This window comes from Odocoileus virginianus, chromosome 27 (genome assembly GCF_023699985.2).
Source record: "Odocoileus virginianus isolate 20LAN1187 ecotype Illinois chromosome 27, Ovbor_1.2, whole genome shotgun sequence".
Classification (NCBI taxonomy): Eukaryota; Metazoa; Chordata; class Mammalia; order Artiodactyla; family Cervidae; genus Odocoileus; species Odocoileus virginianus.
In genome coordinates this window covers 31216407-31243092 of record NC_069700.1, presented here as the reverse complement: position 1 = coordinate 31243092, position 26686 = coordinate 31216407, and the positions used below count along the sequence as shown (strand labels likewise).

The window sequence follows — 26686 nt, the reverse complement described above, 5'->3', positions numbered from 1 at the left end:
ACAACCAGCCTCTTTGCCAGGGGCAGCTTGTAACTCAGAAAGTCATGTTTCATTTAGGATGTGCTGTATAATGCTGAAGGGGAAAGTTAGCTATTTTGTTTTGTTGTGTCTTTTTCCCCAATCCAAGTAGAAAGCATTTGGGAAACAGCTACACATGCTAAACTGAAATTTTCTGTAAAGTTGTTCTCACTCATTTCAGCATAAATCTGCTTAGGTCACATCTCTTGTACATTTACTCTTGTTCTAAACACGAAACCTCCCCTGCTACTGGCATCCCCACAAGAAAGCTGACCATTTTGGAATTTGCTTTTCTCCTATAAATGATACCGAACATCACTTTCTCGTGAAGCTAGAACTGCGCTTTCTACCACAGCATGCCAGACAGTAAACCATCCCTGCTCAAAGGGGCTGTGAAAACACCACCTTCCTGATGCAGTACAGTGGAGTGAAGCACTACTGAGCCACAGAAAAGAATGAAATAATGCCATCGGCAGCAACACGGATGGACCCAGAGATTACCATACTAAGTGAAGTCAGAAAGACAAATGTCATATGATACCATTTATATAGAATCTAAAACATGACACAAATGAACTTATGCATGAAACAGAATGACAGATACAGAGAGTGAGTTGCCCAGGGGGAGGAAGGGTAAAGGAGGCAGGGGCTGCGAGTCTGGGGTAGCAGATGCAAACAATTGTATACAGGACAGAGAAACAAGGTCCTACACTATAGCTCAGTATCTCATAATAAACCATAATGGAAACAAATACAAAAAATGTGTGTGTGTGTGTATGTATAACTGATTCACTTTGCAGGACAGCAGAAATTAACACAACATTGTAAATCAACTATACTTAACATTTTTTAAGACATTCTAAAAAGAATTTTTTAAAAAATCCTACCTTCTTCCATGTAGTAGTCAGATGGTCTTTTTTTTACCCTTAGCTACTGCTCAGTTCTGGTAATCAGTAACTATTCAACTTAAATAAGACAACTCATCTTAATTCTTCTAAGTAATGCAAACATCTAATTTTATTCATGCTCTCAAATTACTCTCCTTTCTACCGCATGTTTGTGTAGCTGTTACACAAGTCCTTTGTACTGATGTAGCTGTCATTCCTTCAACTCAGTTCTTGCCAAACACTGAGCTGTGTCTGGAGATACAAAGATAACCACTCTCGAAGAGATGCCAGTTTAGTGGGAGAGACAGACATGTAAACAGATCTGTATGTGAGATACATGGCCTGGAGAGAGAGAAAAAAGATATTGCACAAATAAATCAGCACAATAACACAAAAAGAACTAGAGGGCCATAATATACCACAAAGATCAAATGAAATGCAAGGACTGTGAACATGAAGGTAATATTTCCATTTTGTCTCAGTCTACATACTCTGCAGCAAGGGGAGAAGTAACCTTGTTCCTACTTAAAGCTAACCTTCCACTTGAGCCCCAGGGCCCAGCCCCTCTTCTCACATCAGGAACACAGTTCTGTAATGATCCACTCTCCTGCATTATCAAATCCTCCTTTCCTGTGGGGTCATTCCAATGTGCATACAAACATACCTTAATATCATCCTCCCTTGACCTTGAGTCCCCTCTAGCCTTTTTGCCATTTCTCTGCCTCCCTTCCCAGTGACACATTTCTCATCGTGTACGTTTACTGCCATCCCTATGAACTCACCCTCCATATTCTCCTCCCACTACTCCACCAAACTGGCTCCCAGTAAGGTCACCAGTAAGCTCCATCTTGCCAGATCTACTGGTCGCTTTTCTGCTGTTAGCTGTCTTGCATAGCAGCCGCAGCCCACTCTCATCTCCCCTCTGCCCATGCGGAGAGGCTGTCTTCTTCAGGCTTCCATGGAAACCTCTCCTTGTTTCTTCCTGCCACACTGGCAGCTCTGTCACAGTTTTCTCTGTTTGCTTCTCCTTGCCTGCCTCATGCCTGTCCCCCCATAGCCCATTCTCACAGAACATACACACATCCAGGTTATTTCACCCCCTGACTTAAACCCCTCAATGGCTTTCCATCATTCTTAAAACAAGTTCTGTATCACCCGGGTCTGTGGTTCTGGCTCCTGTCTACCTCTCTGCCCTCACGGATAGCCATACCTTCTCCCAATACCCTCAGACTACCCATTACCAGATTTCAAACTTATATTGCCTTTTCCTCTGTTCCTCAAACACCCCAAGCTAGCTCCCACTTCATAGAATTTACTATTGCTGTTCATTAGCCTAGAGGACTCTTCTCGTAGCTCTCCACATTGTCAACTTCTGTTAAGTCAAGTCTCAGCTCAACTGACTTTCTCACAGAGACCTTCCCTGATCCTCCTACCCAAATGTCCCTTCACCAACTCAGTCACCTGCTAGCTCACCACTCCTTACCAATTTCTTCAAATACTACCAGCAAGTGTCATGTTTATTTCTTTACATCTCAATTTATTTACCTCTCCTGCCAGAACTTATGCTCGACAAGGACAAGGACCTGGTCTTACTCAAGCTGCATGTCTAGCTCAAGGCAGTGTTTAGCACATGACGGGTACTCTGTAAACATTTATTGAATGGAGGAGTGAAATGGTGAGGCAGTCCTTGGTTAGGATATGGTGTCCAGCTCTTCAACTACAGAAGATCACAGGAAGGTGAAAGTTGAAACATAAAAATTACTAGTGCACAGGGAAATCCGACTTACGGCAAAAGGTTAACAGAATTAGAATTAATGAGCAAACATTCTATTTTCAGTTCTCCAGGGAGAATGAAACTTTTCTTTTCCCAATGCGTGTGTGTGTGTGTGTCGCTCGGTCATGTCCGATTCTTTGCAACCCAATGGATGAAGATTAAATAAAGAGAAATGAACTATAGGTTACTAGACTGGGTTTCTGTTCCAGAGTAGATGAGACATGGGTTATGGAAACACTTCCTGACACTGACTACTATGTAAGATTATAACGAGTTCCCAAAGAACACTGAATATTGTTTTAAAGCAAAAAGGGATAATACTAATCTTGTATCAGTTGAGTGCCTCCTGTGTGCTGTAAGTGCGTTCTCCTGCGACACTTGGAGCAGACCCATGAGGAGAAACAGCCTACTCCAGTCCTCCTAGCCATCAGACACCGAGGCTGAGCACAGCTAACTAACTTGAAAAGGCCACAGAGCTGATAAAGGACCAAGCTGGAAACAAACACAGGTTTGACTATAAAATCTGTGCTACTGACCACTCTGTTCAGAAGAGAGTTTAAAATACTGGATGCAGCTCCGCTAAAAGTATGAGGATCGGTTTTCTTAAAATCTTCACCCAAATCAAGGATTCAAAGACATTTCCAGGAATAATATAAAGAACAATTTAAAACAGCCCTATAATGCAGATTCCATCTTAGAGCTTTCGGTTACATCGACATTTGATGAACTATACAAAATAATGTGCTTTTAGTTACCCATTACATAAATTCACTTTTGTCATCCTGAAGGATTATTTTACTTACAGTCTGAAGAACTGTCTTAGAAATATGAAAAGAGAAAAATCAGTTTACAAGTATGCTAGGTATGACAAAATAATTTTTTGTTCCTCTACAGTTATGAACAGAGGTCAGCAGATTATGGCCTGCGAGCAAAGAATGAATTTTACATCTTTTAAAAGGGTTGTTTAAAAGAAAAAAAAAATGAGAAGAACATGTCACAGAGACCGTGTGGCCCACAAAGCCTAAAATACGTACTCTCTGGTCCTTTAGCAAAATGCTTGCTGACCCCCGGTCTAGAGCCTAAAAGTGGATGCACAAGTGTGAAAAGCTGTAATAGACAATAAAATACCTGCTAAGAAAAAGCAACTACCTAAAGGTTTTAGAAAGTATCTTTGGAGGGTTTGTTTGTTTTACCAGAGATAATAAAACTTCCCAGAGTCATATCATAAAGTGGGTCTGCCATCTCAGCCTAGGATCAATGTAATGATATAAGAGGACTAAGAACGAAGATCCCCTGGAGAAGGAAACAGCAACCCACTCCAGTATTCTTGCCTGGGAAATCCCATGGACAGAAGAGCCTGGCAGGCTACAGTCCATGGGGTTGCAAAGAGTTGGACATGACTTAGTGACTAAACAACAATAACAAGAAGGAAAGGGGAGTGCTGAAGAATGATACCATTTTACAGCAGCACGGGGTCTTACAGACACCTAGAGCCAATACCCTCACCCTGTAAATGAAGAAGCCCCAAGGGAAGCGATGGGGCAGTGGCTTCCTCAGGCCCTACTGTGCATATACAGCACAGTGGTTTGTCCTGGTTCTGAGGCTGGGTCTATTCTCTCTGTGTCACGTGGCCTTTACTTCACTATAGACATATTCTTTGCAACGCAAGGAGCTGGAGACAGCGTTTTAAAAGGTCAGATGAGAACCAGCAGATCTGCAAAGAATGTGTGATCTGAAGGTGAGGCCCCCATCCCTCTTACAAAAAATGTTTCTTTTTTTTAAAATTTTTTAATTAAAAAATAATTTCAAAAATAGTACACATTAATTACAGAACATGCAAAAAACTTGAAGAAAATAATCATTCATAATCCCTCCATTTGATGATAAATACTTTTAACATTTGGTGTATTTTCTTACAGCTTTTAAAAAAATGCATATACACATATGCCACTTAAAAAATTAGAATATAGTTTATTTTAGTAACTTTTTTCCACTTAACTTGTTACAAGTCAACTTGTGAGCATTTTTGCATCATATAAAATTCTCCTAAAACAGTTTTAATTATTGTACAATTCCACCATACATACGTATGTATGTACTATTGTAACTAATTAATCCTTTCAGAACCAACTTGCATGAGAGAATATTTAACCTCACCCTCATCAACATGACCATGAGCATAATTCAAGATATCTTCCCATTTGATAAGCACAAGTGGTTTCTCTTTGCTTCACAATGAGATTGACCTTTTTTTCACCAGGATATTTTTTTTGGGGGGGCCAGTTTTTGTGAATCATCTATTCCCACTGTCATATATCCTATTCCCACTTTTCTTCTGGGGTGCTTATCTGATTCTTCAAGACGCAAATAGCAAAGATTCTAAATGTTTTCCCTGATATAAATTTTCTATTTTTTCAATTTTTCCATTTACCTTTTAATTTTGTCATTTTAATTTCAGAAATATAACATTTCTATCTAATAAAACCCCCTGCTTTTCTTGTTATCTTGAAAAAGATCAGTAATAGTCCGAAGCCGAAGTGGGTCATACAAGAGATGATCTCCTGGAGCTGGCTAGTGATGCATTAGTCTCTGAAAAGCAGCCAGTGTAAGCCAGCAGAGGTTCTGCCCGTTGGAGGCCAAACGGAAGGGACATGCAGTGGACACACTGCATGGATGGACTGAGAATCAGGAGGCCAGGACGCTAGGCCTGGGTTTGCCCCACACCTGCTGTGTACTTAGACAAAACCCAGCCTCTCTGAGCAGCACGCACCTCTCCTGCAACATCAAGTGACACTACAACTTCAGAAGACCAGTTCTAAGGTTCGTGCTTATTTGACAAATGACATTAGATGCAGAGGGCTAGTTCGGAGCCACAGCCCAGAGAGATCTGTCCGTGAGGAGAGTGAAAAGGTGAAAGATATTAATAGTTGGCATGTCCTGTCGGTTACAGAAATTTTTTCAGGAATTCAGCATGACCTGCAGGGTCAAAGGCAGAGGGAAACAAAGCTGAAAATTCAGGGCTTATGACTAGTGCACAGATCTTTCCCAGAGGAGGCACCAGGTGACCTCACTGTTGCTTCCTCTGAGGTAGCTGGGGACTGTAAATGTTGGGTGTGAGCAGAAAAGCCAGAAGACAAAACCCCAAAAGGGACTTGGATGAGAAAAAGTGGTGGTGAAAGTTTCGAGGTGAAGGAGGAGGTGTTACGAAGGTCATGCTGGGAGAGCTCTTCAAGGCCAGGCATGAATGGGATCACAGAAAGGAGAAAGAACAAGAGCATGAAACTCAAGCAATGAGAGGAAACAGCCTCAAGAACAGGCAGGAAGGGCTGCTGTTGTTGTTTAGTTGCTAGGTCATCTTCAACTCTTGGTGATCCCATGGACTGTAGCCCATGAGGCTACTCTGTCCATGGCATTTCTCAGGCAAGAATACTGCAGTGGACTGCCACTTCCTACTTGAGGGGTTCTTCCCGATCCAGGGATTGAATCTGCATCTCTTTCACTACAGACAGATTCTTTACCACTGAGCCACCTGGGAAGCCCATGCCCAAGGCTATGGTAGACATCAACGTATTGTCTCCTGTTTCTGCGAAATTCCTGCAAATGCAATATTGTGGAAAACAATACATGCCCTGAAATGTTGTGATACTGGCAGGAAAGGAAGAGGATTGGTTAAATAACAGGAACAGTGTTATGGGTGCTGCCAACTAAGTCCTGAGTCTGTCACACAAGACACAATGAAGTCTTTACCTTCTTTTGGTAACTAACTAGTACTTACTTACATGTACCTAACAAATAATTATTTTTTCTTGCATAATATTAAGTAATAACACTGGTTCATCTTTACTTTATTGCTGCTTTAGTAGTTATTTATCTTTCTCATCTTAGTACTGATTAAAACATAAAATGTCTTTAGGAAATGCTATGTCCTAATTTATGGTTTAATTTAATCTTAGCAATCAAACACTGATAACACTGCATCTCTTAAAGAAATGAGCCTATCTATTATCATATACCAATAAGTACATTAGAAAAAAAAAAAAGAAGAGTCTCATCCTCAAGTGGGAAGAGAAGAAATGGCAAAGCTAGGAGGCAATGAAGAAGAGAAACAAATTCCAAGACCTGAACCCAGCCCAACAAGGTTTATTAGGAATAATTAAAGAAAAGCTACAGTATTTATTTGCGGGAGGGGCTTGCAACCTAGAGCCTGTCCGGTCCACACATGGGTGGGCTATGAGTGGTATTATAAAGGCTTTGAACCTCTCTCTTCAAGGAGAAAGAAAAAAAAAAAAAAGATTCCAACTATATACCATTCTGGAAAAGGCAAAACTATGGAGACAATAAAGATCAATGACTTCCAGGAGTTTGTGGGGTGATGAATACACAGAGTACAGAAGTCTGTATGGGCTGTGAGGATACTTTGAATGACATTATAATGATAGATACATGTCATTATACTTTTGTCCAAACCCACCGAACATGCAACACTACTCACTTCATTCAAGTGAACCCTAAGATGAACCGGGGACCTTGGTGATTATGATATGTCATGCAGTTCATCCTTGGGGTTTTTTTTTTTTTTTTAAAGCTACCACTCTTGACAAGAGCGGGGCATGTGACGGAAGGGGAATTTTTGTACCTCCTTGTCAATTTTGTTGTAAGCCTAAAACTGCTTTAAAACAAACAAAAAAAGACCTCCAAAAATAAAAAAAATTAACACTCGAGATAGAAGCTTTTGGCGGTAAATAAGAAATTTAAAAAGAATAATTAAAGAGATACTTCCTTGTGTTTCAATGATGGAGGCTGCCTCACCCATCTGTTTCCTTTCCTCTTCAAGCTTGTCTATTGCCTTTCCTGTATAGGAAAAGGACCATTTCGCCCTCTAAAAACACAGAAAGGTAAAAACTACACTGTAAATAGCTTTTTACCCCCAGGTTCAAAATTCTCAGTAAATTAAAACTTCATTAGTCTTTACCCTGTCTTGAACAAGACTGAAAAGAGACTAATTAGATCCCATTTTAGAGATGAGAAGATAGACACACAAAAAGAGCCTTAAGCCAGTCTAGAACACTCAGGGAAGCAAGGCCAGCCTTCCCGCACAGGTCTCTCTGTTCAGGGTTCATAGTGGCCTTCAGCTGAAGGGTAGAGGAGAGAGACAGCAAGAAACTGAGCTCGCCCTAGTTTTAGGCCATGCCACTGCAGTGATCGTGGGGAAGTAACTTCAATGTTCCGATGGCTCCATTTTCTTCAATGTAAAGTGGAGCTGATATTTACATCCACTCCCTAATAAAATGTTGGTAAGGATCAAATGAAGAGTTCTTTATAAAGTACTGGATGTTCTAGTCACTCATGGATTTAAGGAAAGAATGATGCAAATAAAATAATAATTCAAAAACTTAATTACTGTTCTTCATTGATTTCATAAGCTTATCTTCTAAAATTGCTATATAACATATATTTAAGAAAATTTTTTGTTTCAATTATTTTGTTTAGCCCAACTGAGATAACTATCATGCATGTGTATACAAATACACACATATAGATATATATTGATATTTACATTCATGTAATTATGATAAGGAAAATTATGGTATCTCAGAAATATATAAATTCTTTTAAAAACTGTTAGTAAACAAATAAACCAGAGCCAATGTGCACTTTGCTCATGAAATTAAATATGACTGCATTTTGTTCATGAAATTAAATTTAAGCTTTCAATTTAAGATTTTATATACAAAATAAAATAGTGCCACTGCATATGAAGCATTACATGATGATATAAATACTATGAGGAGTTAACAAATTCTTTAATAGATGTTTTTTAAAACGCATTTTTCTCCCCAAGGCAACAATTCTCATCTAAAATTTAACCTAAAAAGAATGAAATACTTCTGCATTTTTAACCCTTAAAAGACTGCCCAGGTTATGGACAAAACTTTCAGAGTATAGAGATAATAACAAAGCATTCTGTGACCTAACAATTACTTTGAATAAAGGACCTGTATCAATAATTACAATGGATGAAATTGTTCCTTTCTCAGGCACCCTGGAGGAGCAATGTTTAACGAGAAAGAATTATTTATGCCCACAAACAGAACTGTAACGGGCTGTTTTAATATAACACATCGCAGCAGTACAAGCGAGCTGCCAGAAAGGTGTTGCCTGGTTTTGACTCATACTCATCTGATTTCAGAGACCAGACTAAAGCTTTGAAAACAGCAGGGGCTGTTGGTTTTGTTTTTCGTTATTATTGAGAGTCAGTGGCAACAATAGCTATGCTGATGGGGTCTTCAGGCAGGAATTCTGTGGTTCCACCATTTCCTGATAAAAATGAGTTCCCACCTAATGCCAGGATTAGTGATGTCAACAACACCTACTTTCATTTTCCCCCTTCTTTTAAGAAATTTAGTGATTTTAATCATTATTACATTCATCTTGGAACAATGAAACAAGGCTAAGAAGCTCCTATCATAAGGCATGACAAGTTTTTGGAGGGAAACCAATCTACAGTTCATCAGTTTTGCTACCAAATGCAGTAGTCGGTATACTAACATCAGATGAACTACAGAAACAGCAGGGAGATGGTGAAGTACTCGGGGGGCCAGGAGTTGGGCTGAGGGGAGAAGAGCACTGAACCCAGATCAGCCTGGGCCAGAGGGAAGCCTCTCTAGAGTCTGATCATGCAACAAAACAGGGAAATTGGTTTCAGTGTTTTTAACTTCAATTAGTCACATTAATTAATGCTAAAAACAATGTTAACAGTATATTATTTTCATCTAGTTAAAGGATTATACACATTTGAGTAAATTACACAGCATTAAACATTTAAATAACTTGAAATGAAGCCATTACTGTCATTCAAACAAGTTTCTACAGCTAAAGGCTGAATGTTAAGTATGAACTGACTTGGCATTACAAGAATATAAATCCTTTATCTTTTTAGCGAGAAGAACAAATGAAGAGATTTGAGGACTTTGGACTTAAATTAAGTGGTTTGCAGTAGCACAGCGCCCTCTAGTGGTCAAGGATTCAAAATGCCATTTCCAAAGGCCAAAGTTCAGCAGCCAGTCTTCATTTTGAACAGTGATAATATAACCTTTGTTCTTTCTTCTTCTTTTAAATGCAACTGTTTATCTAAACATATTTTCAACACCAAGCCATCTATCCATTGACAATTCTCTTCACCTAATTTAAAGTGGTTTTTTTTTTCAAATCTAATTTATTCCTAAGAAACATTCTGTAGAGTTTCAAAAAAATAACAAAGGAAAACAACAAAACCTTACATGACAGACATGGCTGCAGTGATGAACGAAATGGTTTCCTATAAGTCTAGAATAATGGCAGAAATGTCAGCACTAGAGTAGTATTAATTTTTATGTGTTATAATCTAAGCTCTAGAGTGACATAATAAACATTATAGAACTCTATTTTTGCCTGTTACACAATACAATGAGTACATATGGCAAGTTCAAATTACTTTTAATTTTGAACTCGCCAATTTTGAAATGCCTTTTAATTCATTTTCTTCTACATGTAAACTTTTGTTTTTAATAACAGTATAAAAGATTCTCTATATATACATTCTTTTCTTTTTTTAATCACTACAACTCCTATTAGAATCCAAAATTAAGGGCTCCAAATACTATTCTGAAAAAGCAGGGAAAGATAACCTAAGGGTTATCAAAAAAGGCTTCCTTAGGCCAATCTATAATACTTCTATTTTTGTAAAACATTGATCTCTCATATGAAAAGGGTTAGACTGAAAATATGAGTTAAATGATAATTTTCTTGGTTTTCTCCTCTATCAATAGCATTGCCTTAGATTCTATAGCAAATATTAATAGGTACTAGGTGGAATAAGGTAGTTATTTTTAAAAATGATAATGCTTATCTAATTAAATTTTCTTCTTCTTCTGCCTATGGAAAGAACAGAAAAGTTTGAATATCTTTTTGAAAGGATCATTCATTTCATTGGAACCAAGAAAGCAACTCTGTGTAATGTAACAGAACTGACTTTGGGTTTTGGATTTTTTACTCCATCATCATACAGCAGTGCAGGCAAACATCTCCATGCCTTAGTTTACCTGCTAAATGGAGATAACTGTTTCTCACAGGAACCTTCTGAGGATTCAGTGTCATGATGCAAGTAGAATACTCAGCCCAGTGCCCAGTACTCTAAGAGATCCTCAAGGAATGCCCTTCCTACCACGGAAAGAACACAGAAGACCTTTCACCTTAGGTCCAGGAGGACTAGAACCAAGGTTAGGAGACACGGAGTCACACTGATGACCATGCAGGCAGATCTGGGCGTGGTTAGGGCAGCAAAGGGGAGGCGCAATAACAGAGCCCCCACGGGGCTGGTGGCTGAGAGATGGGATGTGCTCATGAATAAGAGTATCTTACTTAGCCCATCTTAATTAATTTCATCTGTTTCTCTCTTCATAGTTAAGTACTTAAAGCAGTAAGGTGGTGGAAGATGGTATGAGAGTGATACCAAATCTTTTCCAGGGAAGATGGACCTGTGTGTAGTCTGAACATGCACTTTCAGAATTATAATAATAAAAAAAAGAACTATAATAAAATAGACTATATTTGCAAAGAAGGCTCTCTTGTCCTTTGTGGTCATGGAAACAAAGCAGTTGAACAAGCTGATGTGAAAGTGACCTGTGCTGTGCTCTGTCACTAGCAAGAATAGGAAAAATGCTTGTGGCAAGCAAACAGACCCCACTTTCACACTGATCTCACAGGACTGCAGTAAAAAAAAAAATAAAAGGCATCCTTCTAAGACTGTCATTGTCCTGGATCTTTTGTTAAAATCCTTACCTCTTAATGGATATTTAAAATACTATTAACAGAGGTGTAAGAGTTCTGAGTTTATCAAAAAGGGCATGAGTTTTTAAATGGTGAGATTTTCTTTTTAAAGATGCAAATCAGCTTCAGGAAAATGAGAGGGTAAAAGGGAGAAAGGGCCCAAGGGACAACTTTTTAAATTCAGGCTTTAGGCTACTGGTCACGCCAATTAAAATGCAAATGGATAAGGCTTCTAGCTTTCACCAGCTTGCCAAATACCCTGATGACTTACTAGTGGCAATAGCTATTATGTCTTCCACTTCTGCATCAATGTCCTAAACAATGCCTAAAAGCTTAGGAGAGTTGATGCCAGATCCCAGAGTGGGCAGGGCCTGGCAATACAGATACACACACACTCCCAACAATTACCCTGTGGGTGGAAACTTTCAACCACGGCAGTAAAGGTACCAGTGTGTTCTTCCCATCCACGTGGGAAATATCTTTTTCTCAAAAGGGAAATCTCTCAATGCAGAGCTAGGACTCTCTAGCAAGCAAATGACAGATGGGTCTGGTTGCTGAAGGTAAAGGACAGAATTGGTTTTGGTGACTCTCTGAATATTCATAGAATCTATAAAAGTCCAATCCTTTTAAGATGCAGTCTGTTAGAAATGAATATGCAACTGTACCAAATAAAAAACACTGTATTTCTCAAAACGGACACAAGGAGGGAACTTTTCCCACCTCCCATTGCTGTCACAATTTCTGGATGAAATATTATCTGAACTTTATAGTGATTTGAGATTTATATTCTCTAATGGAGGCCCCCAAAATGTTTTTTTCCCAAGTTACAGTCCCTCTTTTATCATTTCACCCATCACAAAAGATGCTATATTCAGCAAGATTATTCCTAAGGATAGTGTTAGAACTAGCTAGCTCTTCAAAATGATCCAGATTCCTGGACCCCACACATAGGGTTCCTTTCTCCAAGTTTCTCAGAAAAGAGGAGGGAGAGAAAAAGAAGGAAGGGGAGAGGAGGGGAGAGTGAAAACAATGAGATATTCAGTAGGAAAGAACTATGGTCAATAGTAGTCATAGTAGTCAACTATGACTACTCCTTACAATCAGACCTATTACAATGAAAATCATCATGTACTAGAAGATCTCCAAACCTCGTTGCTCCAATCAACTAGCTGAGCAACCATGACAGCAAGCAAAGGCTTCAAACTTGGGCTATTCTTCCAAGTCTGAGCAGGACAGGAGGTGTTTTTTCAAGTCTTAATTAAACAAGCTTGACTACAGTCAAACTGTAAGCAACCAAGCGAGGTGGCAACAGCCAGGTTTATAGGAAGAGGCAGCCAATGAGGATAACATGCATCGGACATGCTGATCATAAACAGATTTAAGGCTGAGGTGTCCCTTTGTCTTAACAGTTTTTCTGAAATTTTGTTTGGCTTTACAGAAACACTGACTAAAGTACTTTCAAATTAATAAATATCTTCAGTAAGATCAACACTGGAGTAACTCCCAACTAAGTATTAAATATGAGAGCGAAATCTGGTCATCTGTATGAATTTGGCTGCCAAAGGCACCTGTCTGTAATATCTAAAATCAAATTCAACCTATCCCAGTTTCTTCCACAATGAAGTTTTCCCAGGACTCATATGAGGTATTAAGGACTGGTCAGAACACCAGAACTAGTCAGTCATCTACACTCCATATTCATGCAGAAGAGAATGCAACACATACTTCTAAATAGCAGATTGTGCTAAACAGGTCGGTGGAACCTAAGTTGAATTTCTGTCACTATTTAGAGGTACACATATATTTTTAAATGCTCTCTATTTTGCTCTGTCATCTAGCACCTGCCCCCCAAGCACCAAAAAACAACAAGAGAGCAAGCAGGAAGCAGCCCACAAAGGGTTGGACCAAGTGCACTGGCCAGGAAGGGCCATGCATCCCTTCTGCTCAGAGTCCACGCCTGAGCTAGTGACAGAGCCAGCAGCAGAGAGCAGCAATGGGAGGGGACACAGGAAACAGCTGACGAGCACCACCGCTCCTGCACACCACCCGATTTTCTAAATCTTTGATTCCAAAAACCAAGAAGCCCTGCACCTTCCCCTCTTGTAAGCTTCACTCTCCAGAATAAGGATTCGTGCCTATTGCTACTACCTTTGGTAATTTTCTCCCATTACTAGCTTGGGCCAGCTCTTGGTTCCATGTTGATTTTCTCACAAAATTACATCCAAAACGGATGGGACCCTAAGGATATAAGCTCCACAGAACAAAAACCTGTACAATCAAGTGAAGTCCTCACACATTTTTCTCATACCAATTATGTACCATATTTTGAAACATACACACACACTAATGAATGATCTAGCATATCTGGAATCTAAACAATGCCTGTTAGCAACGACTCGGGGTTCATATTTTACACTTGGCCTTCTGCCGAGCCTCTTTTCTGTCAGCTTTCTTATTTTCTCTTCCATTTTCCTAAGTGAACACTATTTTGACAAGGGGTTAAGCAACACACAAAAAGCAGAGAAAAAATATTAACAAATTAAGCACTTTTGTCTCACCCTCCTCAGAACACTGTGCCAAGTGTTGCACATTCCACACTGCAGTCTAGAAAACACTGCGCACAGGGACGGCCTGCTCTGCATTCAGCACACAAATCACTTTGACTATGATCACACGCATTTATCTTTATTTTTAAATTCTCCTCATTGTTACCAATGGCACTTGAACATTATTATTACTAATCCAGCTACTCCTAATAATAGTATTTAAGTAACTTGTCATCCTGGGAACTTTATAGACAATAGCTAATTAATTGTCAAGCATTTAATGTAACAGGATTCTAATCTCCAACCTCTGAAGCAGGGTGTTTATGTGTTAGAATGGTAAAACTTTTGTTTGAATTGCTTATTTATGCAGGATATATTCTCTATCACCTCAATTCTAATTTTTATATCTGCTTTGTAAGTAAAATAAAGAATCACACAGTGAAAGACACAGACAGTACACTTCACAAACAGTAATGAATCTCCTGTGACTCCTTTTATTCACACTACAATAGATTCTATATTACCATGCAGAGAAAAACAAAACACCATAGATTATTTCCCTTGTTTGCAAGATATGCTCACAGTATTCTGATAGGAACAAGAAGGTGCAGCAGGCTATGTCTTAGGAGTGTGAGTAAATACAGTATTCTGTTGACATCTTGTTCCTGCTTTCAAACAGCCAGATATGTTACATATGAACTGTCAGGACAGCTAAGTTTTCCTATCTAAATGTGTCCACATTCCTTCCAGAGACCTCATCTAAGGCTGAGGTCCCTATCTTAGTTGAACACTGTGGTAACAAATTTCATAACTTGCAATATTTAAAAGGTATAAACACTGCCAGTTTTATCTGCTAACCTCCCCTTCACACATACACCATACATACTTTTCCATGTGACAATGCGAATGGTCTGAATTCTGCAAAACAGAAAGGTGTCAAAGAGAGAGAGATAAAATCCCTTTCTCGGCCCCTTAATGAGGTCTCCAGAGCCAAAGGCAAACCAATAACAAATTGTACTTTCCACATATGAAGGCGGGGTTGGGGGGTGGGTTGCAGAAAAAAGGCAAAGGGCGGGGGTGAGCTTGTCATCTGAAATTAATTGAACTTAGCCATGCCAAGAAAACACTGGTAATAAACCCTCCCCATCTAAATTAAGGGTTTTATGCCATGAAAAAAAAAAATTTATGGCAGTAATTTCATCTGGGTTTTTCAGGAAGTGCTTGCTGATTTTCTTGTACTCAGTAGAAAAATCCCCAAGGAGCAATGCAGACTGCAATAAGGCAGACTTCTAAAAAGATACCATTTAATTTCTCACTCCTCCCCTTGCACTATTACCACTCTTCCACTTTCCTCTAACTCAGTATTAACTCTCTCAACACAATTCTCTGACACTAGCTCCCAGCACCATCTTGCAGGGCAGGGGAGATGGGCTCAGACTGCCACTGCCAATCTATTGCTCTTGGCAAGAGAAGTACAGGCAAAGAGAACCGCAGGCCCGGGAGGCACACACATCTATTTGTCTTGGCTTTCTTAGTGACACCCAGTCATCTCAATGTAAGTACAAAGTCTGAGTGGCTTCAAAACAACTATCAGTCAACATCTTTAAGACTGGTGACAAGAACTAATGAATGACTTCTCAGGAGGAAAAATACCACACACAACCACGGTTCCCAGCCCATGGAACACATGTGGGGGGGGCGCAGCTACCCAGGCCAGGCACAGAGTTAGTTACCTGCAAGGGCTTTTTAAATCCTCATGGACCTGAGGATCAACTGTACAGGAACACACACACAGTACTGGCTTTCAAATGTCCACAGACACTGGCATGATGATGAAAATAGGAATTTCTTACTTACAAACAATAACTAAATTCACAGTAGCTTTTTGTCATTTTCTCAATGGATGGATTCTATAAGTAAAATGGCTAATTTACAATCCTGAAATATTTTTTGAAGTCAAAGAGTATCTTCATGTTGAAAAAGACCGGGAACAACTGATCTAAGTGTAAGAATTTTCAGTGTTTTACAATCAGGCACATGGTAGGCACTCAACATTTGATGGTATTTTCTTAGCCCCTTTTGTATTTTTTTCTTTCATTCCAGTCTCTAACAGTTTAGTTCATCGATCTGTCCCCTCTCTTGGTGTACAAGATAGCAGTGGTTCTCAAACTATGGCCTGGAGATTTGTAGGGGTCCCTGAGACCCTTTTAGGAGGTCCGTGAGGTCAAAACTTGTTAATTCTAAGCAGTTATTTGCCTCCCATGTATGTACAGAGGCTCCATGACCTGTGAGATTACAACAGATTGAATGAGCAATATATATGAGAACCCCAGCCGTCTTTTATTTATTGTGGCAGCTATTAGGAACATTTGCAAGGCCGCTTTCCTCACCGAATTTGTTTTGTCTTGGAAAATAGTTATTTTTCAATAAAAATGTCATTTACACTCAATACTAAATTTTTAAATAGTAAATAATCATTGATATGTATACTCTGCATATGCAAAAGCTCTTTGAGATCCTTAATTTTTAAGAGTATAAAGGACTTTTGGAAAGAAAAGTTTGAGAACTACTGTTGCAGAGATAGCAATGACGTGGTGCCAATGCAGAACCTAGTTTCTGCGCTCAGGAAAACTGCTGATCCCTACAGGTATAGAAGCAGACACTTGACACCTAGCCACTGAGGATGCTGAAGGAGGATTCCAATGTTCAGGGTGTCTGGACCATCTGCTCTCCATGCTACCTTCTAATATGAGATTCTATAATTCTATCTTAGAGGGAACCTAAGGAAGCCTCCTTCCATAGTTGTGACTACTGACATGGAATATGAATAATACTTTATGTACCTTCATTTTCCTACCCACAAAACAATATGAGCACATTAATGGGCAAATTAATATTTTTCCATGGTTGTATAGTCTTCATGTCAGCACAATATTTCCAACATTTTGAAAGCAAGGTGACTTTTTATTTTGCTTATCGGGTTCTTTTTATAAGAAAAGCTCTCTCCTCCATGTCAAGTCACAGCTTTTAAATAACATAACATAGTACCATTCTCTCGGAAGGGAAAGAATGTTAGCACGATACCATTCACTCAGAAGAATATGGCCATTCACTATATTCTCAAAGAACACCCTGACAGCCAAGTGGTCAGGTCAATAATGAGGCAAACAAAGATTCTGCTGACAGAAATTCCAAAGGCAAATAAGTTCATGCCAAATCTGTAGAGATGAGTGGGATACTGTAATCTTCTACACAAGCATTGCTCTTGCATGAGATGGAAACAGGACGGTTTACCCTTAGTGAGCATACTGTACCCACAAAAACTAGCCAGTTGTTTAGAATATTCAATGTCACACCAATGAAGAAAAAGAACTTTTAGAAAATAAAATAACCATACTTAAGTAATTTGATTCAATTCAATGAATATTAACTGAGCACCTGTTATGTTCCAGTAACTATTCCAGGTGACATGAAGATAAATGAGACTTAACCTAGGACACAGTCTAGGCACTTACACTTTAAAAGCTAAAACAAGTAAAGCACTGTAACACACTGTGATAAGAGATATCAAAGTAGGTGTTTAATACTATTGAAACACAGATGAGAAAGTAATGAATTCAGGCCGGTGGGAATAAGAGAAAATAGATATTGCATATGCAATGGGAGAGGCAGGAAGGGAGAAGTTTATGCCTAACGATCTCCATCTCCAGTTGAGCCCTCAAACATCTCTTGACGACCCTTCTCTGTGACACTTCTCTCCACAGCTGTTGTTTGAAATCTTCTCCATTCCTCTTACATCTGCTCAGCAGCTGTTCTTGCTGCCTTCTGCAGAGGAGAGAGAGGAGGACCGGCCTCTGGCCACGCAATTCTAGCTGGGCTGCCCATCCCTCTCCCCTTTCTGAGGCAGCCAAGGGTAACCCTCCACTAAGACTCTACAGCCGATCGAGTCTCCCCCGTCAGGAAGCTCTGCTGGCCAGCCTTTCCCCTCCCAATCTCTCCCTCACTCCCTGAACACCAGCATATAAACATGCTTCCCCGGCAGCCCTCTCAAGAAGTGACTATTGTTCTCTCAATTCCCCTGTCCCATAAATTCCAGGGCCAGGAGGTAGCAGAGGCAGTTATGTCTGCTCCCCAGTACCCTCCCAGCAGGCCTCTTCCACTCTGCCCATGTCTCCAAATCTCCATGTTCTTGCAGAGCTCAAGCCCAACCCGCTTGTTGGCTGCACCGTCACCTCCCATCTCCACCTTCATTCCACCCGAATGAAAACCCGCACTCCTGACTCTCTTCCTTTCCACTCCCACTCCTGTTATATGGCAACAAAAATGTACACTACGCAAACATAACGTGGCCTCCCAGATCCTTCACGACTTCTCTCATGAATCCTTCTTTCACTGTATCTCAGTGATCCAAATCCATGGGCAACTCCTTGAATCGGTCAATAGAAACCCTTACCCATGCCAAAATTCTAAATTCATACATTCCACATTCCAACACCCCACCCCATCCTTCCTGTTCATTAGTTTTGGTGTCTCTGTCGTTAAAAATTCTTCCCCCTAATTGAACCTTCTAACCTACTGATTCTGTTGCAATCCTACAGCCTCTTTCTGTCCCTTGAGCTTAGATTTGCGGTCTATGTACAATACAACCATTCCCTTGCAGACTGCTCTTATTTCCTTTGCCCCCTGCCCAGTCACACGTACTTATTAGCAAACTCTAGCCCTAGTGACGCTAAGTATCCACTTTATCTGAGTACAAACCCACATCACAGATACAGCTAGAGAAAATCACACATTGTGACTGTATTTTAAATTCAACATGGCCTAGCAATCCTACACCCTTTTTGACTTTCTAGGATTGATTTCACACTTTGAATTTTCCAAGTTCCTCCTTTCAACTGATGATTTTATATCCTATTTCACTGAGACTACAGAATGTCTCAATTACCACCAAAACTACAGAATTATGGACAACTAAGTAATCGTTTCCTTCCTTCCCGTTACAGTGGAGAAAGTATTCCTTTCCTTATCAAAGCCCAGTCCTTTTATGTGTATTTTAGGCCCCACCTCCTCTTCCCTATTCAAGGACTGTGCATCTTCCCTTTCAATGCATCATCAGTCTCTCAAAAAGAACAGGCGAAATGTGAATTTTTACAGTCTTTTGAGAAATTAGCAATACCAGCAAAAATTACATAAAATACCAACGTATCAAGATGGATACGGCTTCCCTGGTGGCTCAGTGGTAAAGAATTCGCCTGCAGGTGTCGGAGACACAAGTTCTATCCCTGAGTGGGGAAGATCCCCTGGAGAAGGAAATGACAACCCACTCCAATATTCTTGCCTGGGAACTCTCATGGGCAGAGGAACCTGACAGTAGGCTACAGTCCATGGGGTTGCAAAGACTCAGACACAACTTAGCAACTAAACAACAAAAGATGGAGGCGCACACACACACCAGGTAGGCTGGGGAAGTGCAAAATGTTCATTATAGCCTAGTTTCAAAGGCAAAAAGAGAAAACAAAGCAAATACTCATCAACAGTGAAAGCTTGAATAAATTATGATAGAACATAACATGGACCATCACAGAGCCCTTAAAAGAATGAATTAGAGAGATTCTCATAGATTTAGTGCAATCAATATAGCTCTACTTCCTACTTGCTTTCACTCATCTTCTAATCCTACCACAATACTGAACATGATTCTGCAGTGATAACCATTAATCTAGATGATGCCAAAGCCATAGCCCCTTTTCTGACCTTATTCAAACCACTCAACAGAGTTGCTTACTCCCTTCATTCCTTGAAACACCCCTCCGAGACTCCATACCACCTTCTCCCAAGTTCCTACTTCACTGGCTGTTGTCTCAATTCTCTTTGCAAGCTCAGTCTCCTCTTTTTGACTTCTAAATACTGTCGTTGCTCAGAGTTTGGCTCTACATCCTCTCTCAGGTGAACAGGTCCACTCTCGTGGCTTGAAACACAACTATACACCAAATAATTTTAAATGTTAGACCAAACCTCTCCTCTAACCTCCACATAATCTAATTCAGTTGCTGAGTTAAAATCTCTCTTATGCAAGCAGACAAATTCAAGCATGTATAAAATAGGAGACTTTGATTCTGCATGTCCTCCCAGCTCCAACCCACACTGAAAATCCGGGGACCTTTCCTTTCTCCCACCTGAGCCAGCTGTGTTACATTTATACGGATACTAACCAGATACCAAAAGCAGCCCCTCTTTGCCATCCCTTGACCTTTTCAGCAATCATTAGCCAAAACATGTAGATTCTATCTTCACACTATATTTCACTAGCTACCCGCTTCTCTCTCCCCTCCTGAGCCAAGCAGCCCACTAAGTTGCTTCCCTGCTTCAGTTCTCGTCCCACCCCCTTTAGTAACCCATTATCCACAAAACAGCCATTGTGAATTTTTTAGAATTTAAATCAGATTGTGTCATTTTCCTTAAAATCTTCCACTGGCTACCCACTGTTCTTGAATAAAACACACACTAGAACCATGTATACATGACCACACTCATGCTACTGTTCCAGCTCACCTCACTGGGGCCACAAAAACCTTCTGTCCCTGAGGGTTTCTAGAACACACCAAGCTGCTTCTATCCTGGGACCTACACACACGATGCTCTCTCTGAATGAAATGCTGTTTCCTAGGCTCTTTACTCCTGGTCTCTTCATTCTTCAGACCTCAATTTTTTGTCTATGGTTGTTTAGCAGTTAGTTGTGTGATTCTAGTTGTGCGATTTCATGAGAGGGGGTGAGCTCAAGTCTTTCTCCATCATCTTGTCTCTAAGGCCCAAGATTTAAATTTAAAATGACACCTCCTCAAAGAGGTCTTTCCTGACCACACTATCTTAAATAGGTCTCATTGTTACTTTCAGCCACAGTATCCTGCTTATTTCCTTCACAGTGCTTCCCATTATTATTTGTTATTCAATTATTAAGTAGCTATTCCGCTAGAATTAAGAGCTATCCTCATAGAACAGAGTTCAGCTCACAGAGGGTCTTTAATAAATGATCACTCTAGGAGGGAATCAACAGGATAATTAAATTTCTCCTGTCTCAACAGTTCTCCTTCAACCCCTGTGCCCCTGGTTAACACCCATCCACCCTATCTCTATTGTCTCAAACTTCTTAAAACAACTGTCAACTCATGATTATTTGTTTTTAGTTTCGTTGAGATATACTTGACATACAACACTATATTAGTTTAAGGTGTACAACATGATTTGATTTTACCCATGATTCTTTTACCTCATACCCTTCAACCCACTTCTCTCCATGCCATGAGACTGTTCCTCCTTCTGACAGAACATTCTTGTTGTTAAAACAAATAAAAATTTCTTATTGGTCTTATGACATTAAACCTTGTTGATCACTCCTTCCTTCTTAAAAAGTCCTCTCGGCTTGTGTGACAACTCGCCCTCTCGCTACTCCTACTAACTTTACCACGCCTTTTCAATATCCTGCTAAGGCACCCCTTTCTCCCCCCTTTCCTAAAATGCTGCTGTTCATCAGAGTTCTAACCCAGACACCTGACCCTCTCTACAAACACTGAACCATCTCATGCACTCACATGATTTCAGTTACCTTCTTACAAATGCAAATGGCTTCCAAATCTGTATCTTTAGCCCAGATCCTACTCCCATGCCTCAGACCATTTGTGACTAAGTGCCTAGTTGATATCTCTACTTGGGTACCTCAAACTCAATATATTAAACTAAACTGATGATCTTCCCCTGCTCTATCTGCCCACTCTCCTGTATTCCCATCTTAGTGAATGGTATCCATGACTCCAAGCCAGTAACTGAGTCTTTGACACATTTATGTCTCTCTCCTCACTCCCTCAACACATCTACTTTAAACCAACATCAGAATATTCTAACAATTGAACATTTCTTTAAATTGCCGACTTCTCTGAAGCTCCACACTGCCACTACCATGATTCAAGCTATGGCATTTCTTGCATAGACTACTATAAAAGTCTTCAAATTCTGTTCTTAACTCCCTCAAAGGCATTCTCCAGAGAGCAGCAGGAGTCCCTGTATAAAATAAACTCAATATGATATCCACTATTTAAAATATATCAATGGCTTCAACTGTCTTCACAATAAAATTCAAATGTCTTAACCTGGTTGACAAAGCCCTGAATGATCTGGACCCTGCATGCCTCTCTAGTCTCATTTCTGGATACTCCTTGCCTCCTCTTCTAGGCTCAGACCACAGTAAACTACCAATTTCCCATGCTTTCTCTTCCAGCAGTCCATACATGTTATTCCCAAAACCTAAGACAGGCTTTCACCTTCCACTCTGCATCCACAACCTCCTCCTCCACCAACCCTCATCTTCTTAGACTAGACTAGGTGATGCTCCCGAGTACTAACTATCCTACAGCCCCACTTCAGAGAATTGAGATTCTCTATTGATCTGTCTGGAACTTTTCAGGTGGCTCACTGGTAAAGAATTCACTTGCCAATATGGGAGACATGGGTTTGATTCCTGGGTCAGGAAGATCCCATGGAGGATGAAATGGCAACCCACTCCAGTATTCTTGCCTGGAGAATCCCACGGACAGAGGAGCCTGGCAGGCTCTAGTATATAGGTTCATAGAGTCGGACACGACTGAGCACACATGCTATACATATATGTATGTATGTGTGCATGTATGTATATGTATTAACCCGTCGGCAATCCTACCTACTCATCCGAGAACCACTGAATCAGAATTTCCAGGGCAGGGACTCCAGCATCTATACTTGATGGCTCCCATGTATGGCAAATGTACAGCCGGGGTCGAGAAGGACTGCGGTCAGTAGCTCTCCTTACGGAAACAGAACACAATGTGTCCTGTTGTAAACCAGTGTGTAGTTCCCGGCACACCGCTGACACACAGAAGTTACTCAAATATGCAATGAAGCAAAGAAAGGAGCAGGGCAGTGGGTGGAAGGAAGAGAAGGACTGAATGGATTTAAACTAATCCTCAAGAACCTTCCCCACACTAGTAAAAATGACATATTACCAAGAGTGCAATCTTAAAAACAAAGTCTCAGGAATTCCCTGCAGTCTAGTGGTTAAGACTTAGTGCTTTTTACTGCCGTAGGCCCAGGTTTAACATCTGGTCAGGGAACTTTGATCCCACAAACCATACAGCCCAAGAAAAAGAAAGAGTAAAGCTCCTACTCTGCTTTCAGGTTTACTCTGTTTACTTCGCTACAGTTAAACTATATCCTCTTTGCATCAACTGTAAAGAATGGCAGCTAAGATATGTTAGACCTAAAAAGTTCTGTACAAATCAGCTTTCACATCTGTAACACCATATGATATGCCTTCTTGACCTTATAAATACTGGCTAGAAAGGCATAAAAATGTAGAAAAATGCCAGCCATTTGAGCACCTGCACTTTCCTTAAAATGCAGAGTGAGAACTCCTGAAATATAGCAGTGGAGTAGGTTAAAATAGTGCTGAACCTTCCAGAGAAAGCAATAACTACACAGTGCTTTAGTAGCAAGTATGCATAAAACATAATAAAATGGCATAGAATTAACACTTCTCAAAAGAAAAATCTAATAAAATCCTGAATTTGGAGAAGAGGCACTGCACAAACAGTGTAGAAACATCTTTATATCTCCCTTGTTGCTCTGAGTGCAGCAGCCTCAGTATATATTTGTTGAATGAATGCCTGATGAATGATGAGTGAATATGGTCCTTAAAGGAATTACTCACAATTTCTTCTTCCCCTGATCAAAGAGCCAGCTACTCTGAGCCTCATGTTTCATCAGAAAAAATATTAACCAAGTGCCTAAACCAGCTGGTAATGTGCTAGTATAGAGCATTCTAGAAGAACCACATGGGCTTGGCCTCTGCAGCTCAAAGCCTCTCATACAAATCCCACTGGTGATATCACCTCCCAGCACCAGCACCTAACAAGCATGCATACAGTAGAGGCAGCAATGTTTCCTAAACATGCCAAGTTGCTTTATGAGGCCATAAATTTTTTTCTTTTTTTAAAATTTTAGTGTAGTTGATTTACAATGTTATGTTAATTTCTGCTGTAGAGCAAAGTGACTCAGTTATACATACAGACTTTCTCGTATTCTTTTGCATTATGGTTTATCACAGGATATGGAATGCAGTTGCCTCTGCTATGGAGTAGGACCTTGTTGTTTATCCACCATATATGTGATAGTTAGCCAGTCCCCAACTCTCAGTCCTTCCCTCCTTGACCCCGTGGCAACCACTAGGCTTCTCTCTATGCCCGTGAGTCTGTTTCTGTTTCATAAATATGTTCATTGTTATTGTACTTTAGAATTCACATGTAAGAGAGATCATATGGTGTTGCCTTTTTATTTCTGACTTACTTTGCTTAGTATGATAATCTCCAGGCCCATCCATGTTGCTGCAAATGTAAGATGTCATAACTTTTCATGTATACTCCTCCCTCTGCCCAAAATACACCTGGAAAACTCCTGCTCATCCATTAAGACCTGGATACACAGTATTTTCTTTGTAAAATATTCTCTGAATTCCCCAGAAATAAGCATTTCCTTCACTTTGTTCTTCTTCCATACTATTCTGTAAATACATTTAGCGTATTTGAATCCCATTTGAATGATGATGATTAATTACATATTCATTATGCACAATTCAAAGTATGAAGGGAAACCGTTCACTTTTCACATCTGGAACATTTTCACATGGATGAGTAAAGAGTAAAGATTTACCTGAATAGATGACAGGAAGGGCATAAAGTACAATTCTGGGAAAAAAGTTAACTTAAACATGAGCATGCAGAGGAAAGGTAAAGGAAATGGTCTAAGGTCCTTTTCAAAGCTCAGAGTGGACATCTGGCTCCTGGTCCACAGGGCAATGGAAAACTACCACTAAGTTTTACAGAAGGCAAGGGACGATATGGATCACATCACCCTTTTCATTGCAGTGTCTGCGGAATGTGTGCACACCAAACACCATATGGTGACTCTCAGTTAGCTGCCATCAAATGAGATGAACCAGACAGAGTTCACTCTTCCAGAGCACTGTGACCTGTTAAGAAGAGGGATGCAGGTTCCTTCTCCATTGTACCTCCAGAGCAAAGCAAAAGGCGGAAGTTTGCTTATTAAACTGAAATTAATCCTTCTTTAACAACTTTATGTAATATGCTCTGCAAAATCTTCACCAGATTCTCTATCAAAGTAGAGGTGCTGTTGAGAGTTACCTGACCCTTTGCAAAAACAAACATAATCCTTTTAGAGGCAATCATCAATAGTTCAATAAATGTTAGGAAACATCTTCATTACCTTTAAGAAGTAAGTTTTTAATTCTGAAGGGGTGGATTTTAAAAATGAACCCATGCCATTGTAAACTATTTTTTATAGAAATACATTTAATTAACTACTATACTGATAGAATTTTGTGGTTGAGACTTAAAGTATTTCCATGTACCCTAATGCTGAAGTTTAGCATTATTATGCATGTAAAGTTAAGATTTTAAAGTGTACATAGTCTAAAACCCCCAAATTACAAAAATATAACAAAGATCTAGTCAAAAGGCTACATTAACTGCAGTGGTTTCTGACTAGGTTGAACTATACACTCCAAGTATAAATTCTGAGGAAGTCACACTACCCCACCCTTAACCTAATAGCTAACTGTGGACCCCATTAGAACCCTGGGAACCTTAGAGTTTATCTGGCTTATAGAATTTCTCTTATCAGGTTGATCTAATAAAGGATGTTTTAAGCAGTGCTCCTAACTTGGTTTAAAAGTTCAATGATGCTTTCAACAACTTTGATGTAAATGGAAGAGAAAAAGTGCTCCTTGGACTGATGTAAAATCAAATTAGGAGTACTGCTCATAAAAATGACCCTAAGGAATGATTCCACTTAGGAGAAAGAGATTAATATGAAGACACACACATATATATCTATTTATAACCATTCTCACAGTCTACTATTGATTGTAAAACTATCAGGAGAGATGGGACAGACAAACAGAAGTACAAGACATTCAAGTATTGGCTTTTTTTTGGTGGGGGCGGGGGAGTGTTGTCTGTAGCTCACCATCAGTGCAATGTTCATTCAGATGATATTTTCATTTTTAAAGCCTTACTAATATATCCCAAGTTCTGAAAAGCAGTATATGAGCCTTGACTGTAGAAATAAATTACCAGCTGTCTCATAAGGGACAACCTCATTTAGTAGAAGGCAAATGCTAGCACAGAATAAAAGTAAATAAAGATGGCTACATATGCTCTAGTCTGCAAGCTGGAAAGTTGACAGTGATGAAAGAAGCAGAAGAGGGAAAAGATTAAACATGAAGAACAGCTGCCACTAACAGCAGACTATCTGACTACTCAAGCAGTTTGATAATACAGCACAGCAACAATGCTAATTAAAATTGCTGGTGTGAAGATTTAGATCCAGAGATCTTAAAGCTAAAGAAATGATGGGAGTCCAAGCAATCCACTCCTCTGCTATCATATGAGGGCATACTAAATGGCAATGTTCTATGGCAACACATGGTACTGCTGTTATTCTTAATGAGTCTCTTCTTCTTTTACTTGTAAATTTACAAGAAGTCCCAATTCATTCTGCATTTGTTTCACTGCTAATAAGCAGAGATGTAGTTGTTACTATTATGATTA

The 26686-nt window shown here is 39.8% G+C and overlaps 1 protein-coding gene and 1 long non-coding RNA gene across 4 annotated transcripts in view; both read right to left on the bottom strand.

The window, feature by feature from the left end:
- Window positions 1-26686, bottom strand: part of BTBD9 (BTB domain containing 9) — a 405610-nt gene that overhangs the window by 281363 nt on the left and 97561 nt on the right. The gene's annotated exons all lie outside the window — the stretch shown is intronic.
- On the bottom strand, window positions 1377-26024 carry LOC110124742 (uncharacterized). The gene is made up of 2 exons (XR_002309871.2): window positions 18368-26024; window positions 1377-17858 (listed from the first exon to the last, which is right to left on the bottom strand). It is a non-coding gene; the product is annotated as an uncharacterized lncRNA (long non-coding RNA).